Below are 7,481 nucleotides of genomic sequence, written 5' to 3'. Positions count from 1 at the left end.
GCTGCGTGAAAAGGTGCTGGCTTCTAAAAACTGCTTGCTGACAGTTGGGGTTGATGTTTAGGATATTTACTACAGCTGAAAGCATCCTAAAGCATAACAATTCTGGGGCTCTGTGCTGTACGTTGGGGTCCGAGCAACCACCCAGGGAAGAATAAATGCCCTTGGGACATCCTGCCGGTGTTGCTCAAGGCCACGATTTCAAAACAAAATAAACTTCTACCAAAGTAAACTGGGGAGAGTTAGTTCTGTAACAGGGAGGATCTGTTGATCTGATCTTTTAAGACTCAGTTGCGTGTTTTAACAACTAAAACACTTTTCTACTATTTTTTATAGAGGAATGTTGTTATGAGCAGATAAAGTCCCAGCCTCAAAGGCCAGTTAACCAACTACAGCTATCCTTAATTTTAAAACCACGTAGTAAGTAGGCTTAGTGGCCCTCGGGTCTCAGCGTTGTTGTGAATCGGCCATATCCAGCCCTGCGCTGTGCCGAGGAGAGCTGTTCTGTGGTGCTGGGCAGCGGCACGTTGTTAGCAGCGATGCTCTTTTGGCTTAGCCCATCCGTTTCCCGGCAGGGAGACCTTGCCGAAACACTCAGCAGAGCAAGCGCGGGGAGGATGGGAGCTTCTCCCGAGGCTTCCACTCGCAGCTTTAGTGTCGGTCGCCCCGGGATTTGGGTTCGGCTCCGCTCAGAAACCAGCGCGCAGGGGTCCTGGTCTTGTTTCTCTCTTTGCAGAGGTCGTAAACTCTGGGCTGCTTTGGTCTCCTGCCGTTTCCCTGGGGAAGAGGCGCTTGTTGCTGCGCTCAGCGAGCATCTGTGATATAGTAACCTAATTTGGCATGCTGTTACCGCCTGGATTCAGGTCCCTTCCTGGTACCATTCCTGGGTGAGATACGGAGCAGCACGGCTCCATCCAGCCCCATTCCTGCAGGGAACCTTGGCTCGGCACTCCGAGCGAGTGTCAGTCTTTGGACTCCGTCGCCGGAGCAGTGACACTAACAGTAACTGCTTCTGACTGTATCGTGTTTGAAACCTTCACTTCTCCAGAAGGATCATTTAAGGGATTTCTTCTGGTTTCTCTCCAGGGCCTGAGGAAGAGGCTGTCACATCCCAGGAGATCAGGAGCCGGGTTGGAGGCAGGTCTGGGGCTGTCGCAAGGGAGGGATGCTTTTCTCCAGCTCTCTCAGCCCGGAGTTGTGCGGCAACTGAAGGCAAGAGGCAGGCAGGCAGGGAAGGGGTAGCCCCCCTGCCCGTGCTCCTACCCCAAGACCAGGCTCAAGACTTATTTTTCTGCCTGCCAAATCTGCGGTACATTATGCACGCCCCGCAGAGAGGGCAGCCTGTGCTGGCTGGCTATCGTCGTGCTGCAGGAGATTGCATCCATCTCTGTCAAGCGCCGTTATTAAGGCAGGGCTGCGAGACTCCGGACTCCTGTCCTGAGGCTGGTGACGCAGCAGCTTCCCACTTCCAGCCCTGGAAAGGAGCCTGGGGAGGGAATTGGAGCCATGTCAGAGTCCCGTTTAAAAATGCATCTCTCTCACCTATGGGGAGGTATATATATGCTGGTGTGCGTGGATGTAGGGGAGACAGGGAAGCGCGTATGCACAGCCTGCTCTTTAGGGGCTGCGGCGAAGGTGCTGGGGCCCCATGTGGAAAAATGAGCAGTTCTTGTGCTCAGAAGGACACACAGAATGCTCACGGTTGGCATTTCTGCCCCAAAAGAAATCACAAGATTTTGGGGGGCGGGAGCTTCCTGGGTGCGCTGTGGAGCGGGGAGCGATATTTTGGTTAACAGACCGAAGTCCTGATGTGGTTAAATTGATCGGTGGAGTTGGGACGAGGTTCTGGTGGTGTTCATGTGAAGGGAGAGGAGGTCAAAGTGGTGTTTGTTGGGAGTGTTCCCGAGTGGTTCAATCCCGGCATGTTAGTTTTTACAAAGGCTTTGCAGAAATTGTGTTTTCTGGAAAATACAACAGAAATTATCCACGGTCTGCCCAAGGAAGTATCTTTATGACACCCAGAGTAGAGTAGATGGAGAAGCAGCAGTTGCATGGCTGAGGGTCCGTCCCTGCTCCTGGAAAGAGTGGGGTCTCCACGGACCAAAGCAGCAGCACCCAGGTCAGGACCCTTGGGTCCCATCCGTGCCTTGGGGGCTTTGCGGTGGTCTCTTTCCCTTCGATTCAGATGAATTGCTGCCAGTCCCTTGCCCATGGATGTGCTCTGGGGATTGCTTTGGTGGCTCCGTGCCAAACAGCAGCCAGCCAGCACCATCCTGGCAGCGTCTGTGAGTTTTCTTTTCCACAGCCAGGCTACGCTGCTGTTTGCTTGCAGGTGTAGCCTCTCTGCCTTCCATGGGATACGTGAGAGTTCTCCTCCAGGCATTAGGAACTGGGATCCAGAAGGGCACATGGACACACCGGAGTGGGTTTATTTAGCGCTCCCATTTCTACCTGTCAAAAAGCAAAGGAGCACTTGGTGGCTCTGCTGGGGAATGCAATTATTTTTTGGGGCTCCATCTAATCCCTGTTACTAAATTTCTTGATCCTTCAGATCCTGCTCTGCCGGGAACTCACAACTGCAGCAAAATCCCATTTGCGCAGCCCTATCTTTGCATCGGTGGAAGCCCGCTCCGCCCCTCTGTCACGCCACCCCGATGTCACTTTGCATTCAATTAACATTCAAGCTAAGTTTCCTAACTAATCCCTTATTTTAAGATTGCTGCTTACTCTCTCCTGGCATCAAACGCTTGTATCGCTTACCCTGACAGAGGTGATGGCGCAGAAGGACTTTTGGGGGAGGCAAAGGTCGGCTCGGAGAGCCCAGCCAAGGCTGGAGCCTGCATCTCCGGGACCTGCTCGTACTTGGGCTGGGACGATTGCTGGTGGGACAGACTCCTGCGTAAAAAGGTGTATCTACGCTATTAGGTGAGCCGTAGCTGTCACAGATGAAGGAACATGTTGCTCAGATTGCAAATATTCCAGGAAGGAGCAATATCCCTCGTGAAGACGTTTGCTGTTGTGGGTTCGGAGGGTGCCTGGACCTCTAGATGTAGCTCTTGAGCTGTTGTACAAAGATGAAACTAGACGCATCTCCCCAACCCACCCCCCCACGCTCCCTGCAGGGCCATTTTGTGCGAGCTGCCTCTCAGCGTGGCATCTGCCCAGGGACTGTCTTTTGCGTCCAATAGATCTGCAAACATAACCTTAATTGGATCATCAACTGGATCTAATTTGCCGAGTTTTCCCCTCTCCCCACCCCCTGCTTCATTACGGGTCTGGGCAAGCGAGCGGCGTGCACGGCACTGCCAGCTGCGGGAGAGCTGCTGGCAGCTTCCAAGGACGACGCTGGAGCATTTAGCTCTGCTGTAATGAACTTTCCTGCTAATTATTTTTAGGCACTCCCAGCTTAAATAAGAGCCATCGTTCCCTGCCGTGGCCTGGCTGGAAGGGGCTGGGCTGCTGCGTCTCTGCGGTGCAGGACTGAGCTTGCCTCGGTGCAGCCGGGAGGGTTTGGGGAAGGAAACGATGGTTTGTGCGAGGTTGTTCCTCAGGAGAGAACAGGGATGGATTATTTCTTTTTTTTTTTTTTTCCCTGTATTTTAGCACAAAGTCCTTTTACTGAGCCTGGATGGGCTTGGAGGGTGCTAACGTGTTTGCAAACTCCTGCTGCAGGGTCAGGAGCCGTGCTTGCAAGGGAAGGGTGCTGCTGGAAAGCCCCGTGCACAGCAAAGAGGCATTAGGGTGCCGGGTTTGCCTTGAACCTACCCAGGCTCTTTGTGGGTGCTGCACCCATGAGGGCACGAGCCCAGCAGCACCTTGCAGTTCCCCTCCACTGCAGCACCCAGCAGCGTGGCAAGCTCGGGAGGCTTTCCAGCCACAGGGCAAGCCCAGGAGGAATTGGGCCAGTTTACTTTCCTGAGATAGCTCTGAAATGCAGATGGACCTCGTGGTCGGGGTCCCAGGACACGGGGGGGTCCCGGGACACAGAGGGTCCCTTCCCAGCTGGGCTTGTGACTTTGCTTCTCTTTTTTCCCCAGTTCTCCACTGCGTTCAGCAGGATACCTATACCTTAGGGAGCTGCCCCGTGTGTCGGGGATGTTTTTCTTGAGGATGTTTGTCTCGATGCTGCAGCTTTACCCCCATAAGAAAATATCCACGGTGAGGCTGGGCTGTGCCGGGTGCTTTCCGTTCTTCTGCGATGGTGAATTATTAGAGAGCAAGCCAGTTGTAGGAGCTCCCGTGTGCTTGGAGACCAAAGCAGGGAAGAGAAATTTTGGCTTGGCAATACAGCTGAGGCTGAATTCCTCCGGGCATCTGCCACCTCTGATCTTTGCCCACGGGAGCAGCGGGGACGGCACCTGAGCAGGGACCCTGGGGTGCTGTGTGCCTCCCAGCTGCTCTATAATAGATGGGGGAGCATGATTTATTCATGTTCACCAGCACTGGCTAGTATTTAGGTCATTATTTCCATGAAAGGTCTCAAAGAACATTTAAATGTGACAAAGACTCCGATGGCCTTCGCTTCAGCTGAGCGAGGTCTCCTTGTCCCCCCGTCGCTGCTCCTGCCTTTCCCTCTTCATCTGGAAACTCGGGCATGTCTGGCTCGTGGGTTGGCAGTCCTTGTCCTGACAACAGCCCCCATGGGTGATTATAAAGTGCCTTTTGTTCTTGCTAGGTCACAAAACTTGCCAACTTTGCTTTTAAATGTTGGTTGTTGTTTTTTTTTATTATTATTATTATTATTATTATTATTATTATTATTATTATTATTATTTTAAAGCAGCTGCCTTTCTGTATGTAGTTCTGCTTCCAATGGGACATGAGCAGGGAAATACTGATGAGTGATCATTACCCTAATTCTTCTGATCCAACCCCTGGTTGCTTTAATGGTGGAAAAAGGAAGGGCAGCAGGCGTACACCCCTCACCAGGGCTTGAATCTCACCTGCTGGGGATGGCTTCCATCTCCAGGCCTTTTCCTGCCATCAAGCCCCAACTCCACACTGGTGGAGGCTGTTACCGAAGGGGAGAGGTGCTGGGACAGGCCTGTCTGGCTATGGTGCTGGTAAATCCCGTGGCAGTGCCGAGGTAAAGCCTGCTGCTGCCAGGCAGCTCTGGCTGCCCATCCGAGGGAATTTCCTTTCCTGGTGTTGGAAACTTGGCTCCCAGGTATGGCAGGACCCAGTGCTTGTGCTGGGATGTAGGGGGAAGGCACTGGGATGGAGGGGGAAGGCACTGGGATGGAGGGGGAAGGCGCTGGGATGGAGGAGGAAGTCACTGGGATGGAGTGGGAAGGCACTGGGATGGAGGAGAAAGGCACTGGGATGGAGTGGGAAGGTGCTGGGATGGAGGAGAAAGGTGCTGGGATGGAGAGGGAAGGCACTGGGCTGGAGGGGGAAGGCACTGGAATGGAGGGGGAAGGCACTGGGATGGAGGAGAAAGGCACTCGAATGGAGAGGAAGGTGCTGGGATGGAGGAGGAAGGCGCTGGGATGGAGTGGGAAGGCAGCACTGGAATGGAGGGGGAAGGCACTGGGATGGAGAGGGAAGTTGCTAGGATGGAGGGGGAAGGCGTTGGGATGGGGAGGAAAGCACTGGGATGGAGGAGGAAGGTGCTGGGATGGAGGGGAGGCCAGGGAAGGAGGGCAAGTGGTGCCTGGCTCCCGTGCTGGGTTCTTGCGGAGCAGAGCCGGCGCGCCAGGCTGCTCGTGCCAGAGCGAAGGAAGGGCTCGGCTACCTGAATTAAACCTTCTTCTTACAAAAGGTGGATGCTGTCCTGAAGGTTTGGCTTCCGTACTGTTCGGGCACAGGCACCAGCTGGGCTCTGCTGGTCCCTGTCCCCGTGTCCTATCCCTGACGGGAGCTGCTCCGAGTTCCCTCCTGGAAGCGAGCCAGCTGCGGCAGGCGAAGCATCAGCAGGGAAACAGCTCTTGGATGCGGGACCAGCTTGGAGGTGTCCAGGAAAGGAGCTGCCTGCTGCTCTTCCCCTCTGCAGCGCGGAACAACATGGTCCTCTTGGTGACGGATAAGTTGTAAATTTTTCCAGCTTCCAGCAGATTTTTCCTGGTGGGTTGTTTGCTTATTTTTCCTTACTCTTAAAGCACCGGCTGTAATGATTAATCACCGCTTGCTCTGCACATTACACTTCCTCATCAGCCCCAGCGACTTGACAAGAGTGATGGGAGCTGCAGAACATCCAGAGTCGGAGCTCAGCCCGTTTCACTTTTCACTGAGCCAATTAGTGCCTGGTTTTATGGTTTTCAGTTGGCCCATTAAACCTGCTACCTTCAAACAAATATTTCAAAATCTACAGCAATGAAAAAACACACTGAGAAGAATCTTTCTCTTTTTTTGGGGGGTTGGAGACTCCTCCTGCCTCTCTGCCTGGTGTGAAATCCTTCTGTGAGGGGTCCTCACGTCTCTTGAGTCCAGTAGAGAAAAGCCAGGGTGAGATGGAAGGACTGGAAGCTTAAGCAAGAGAAACACGATGTAGAGATGGTTTGCATGGGGTGCTGGACCAGTTAATAAGGATGTGTCCCCCCAGTCTGGTGTTAGACAAACTGAGACCAGAAGTAAGGGGTGAATATTTTTTAATTTTTAATTATTTTTTTAGATCATAGCAGTAACGAACCATAGAAATAGCTGACCAAAGGGCAAGGTGGGTCTTCCATGCCTTAGCAGCTGTGTGTTTCCTTCTCAAATATCCATCCTAGCTCAGCCGGTGGCTGTTGATGAGGCTGGCTGGGTAATTGCGCTGGGTCTGTGCTGGAGCGGGGAGATGTGACGGCATCCGCTGGCTTTGAAGTCCGTGAAACCGCCTGGAGGTTTGCACCTTGCTGCCCTTTGGGGAGATAAATAAGGAGCCGTTTAAACCCTCTGCTTCTCATCCCTTAGAGATGAGCAGCGGGAACTTTCCGTCCGCTTCTTTTGCTCCAGCAAACCCGGTGTGGCGGGGCTGGCTTTTTCCTTGCTTGGATTAATAGCGCCTGGGTGATGAACGGGGCTGTTGGAGCAGGGCTTTCTGCCTAGATGTGCTTCGTGGCTCTCGGATGCAGGCATCATCCGGGGTTGTTCACATCCACTGCTGCTTCTCTGGTTGGCAATCCACTTCTCCTCTGTTTTCATCCCCAAAATGAATCGCAAGTGATGCTTTAGCTAGCTCAGGCTTGCATCAATGCTGTTGGGTTGGGTTGATACACTAGCTGTATCTGACACGTGGGAGATGCTCAGCTGCTCGAGATCTTTGGGTCGTGTTGCCGGTCCCCGGTCCCAGCCCCACGCCACCCCACGTCTCCGTGGGTGTTCAGCCCTCCCATTGCTCTCTTCTGCTCTCCTTCCCTTCTGTCCTGACAGCAGAGCTGCCTTGCCATAATTTACTTATGTGCTTTAGTCACCGAGACCTTGTTTGCCTCCACTCAGCCAGTAGAGCTTGAAAATCCTATTACTTCTTTCTGCGTGCGTGTGTCCCCGTGTCCCCCCCCAATGCC

The sequence above is a fragment of the Harpia harpyja genome, chromosome 10 (assembly GCF_026419915.1).
Source record: "Harpia harpyja isolate bHarHar1 chromosome 10, bHarHar1 primary haplotype, whole genome shotgun sequence".
Taxonomy (NCBI): Eukaryota; Metazoa; Chordata; class Aves; order Accipitriformes; family Accipitridae; genus Harpia; species Harpia harpyja.
Note: the sequence above shows the minus strand (reverse complement) of the source record.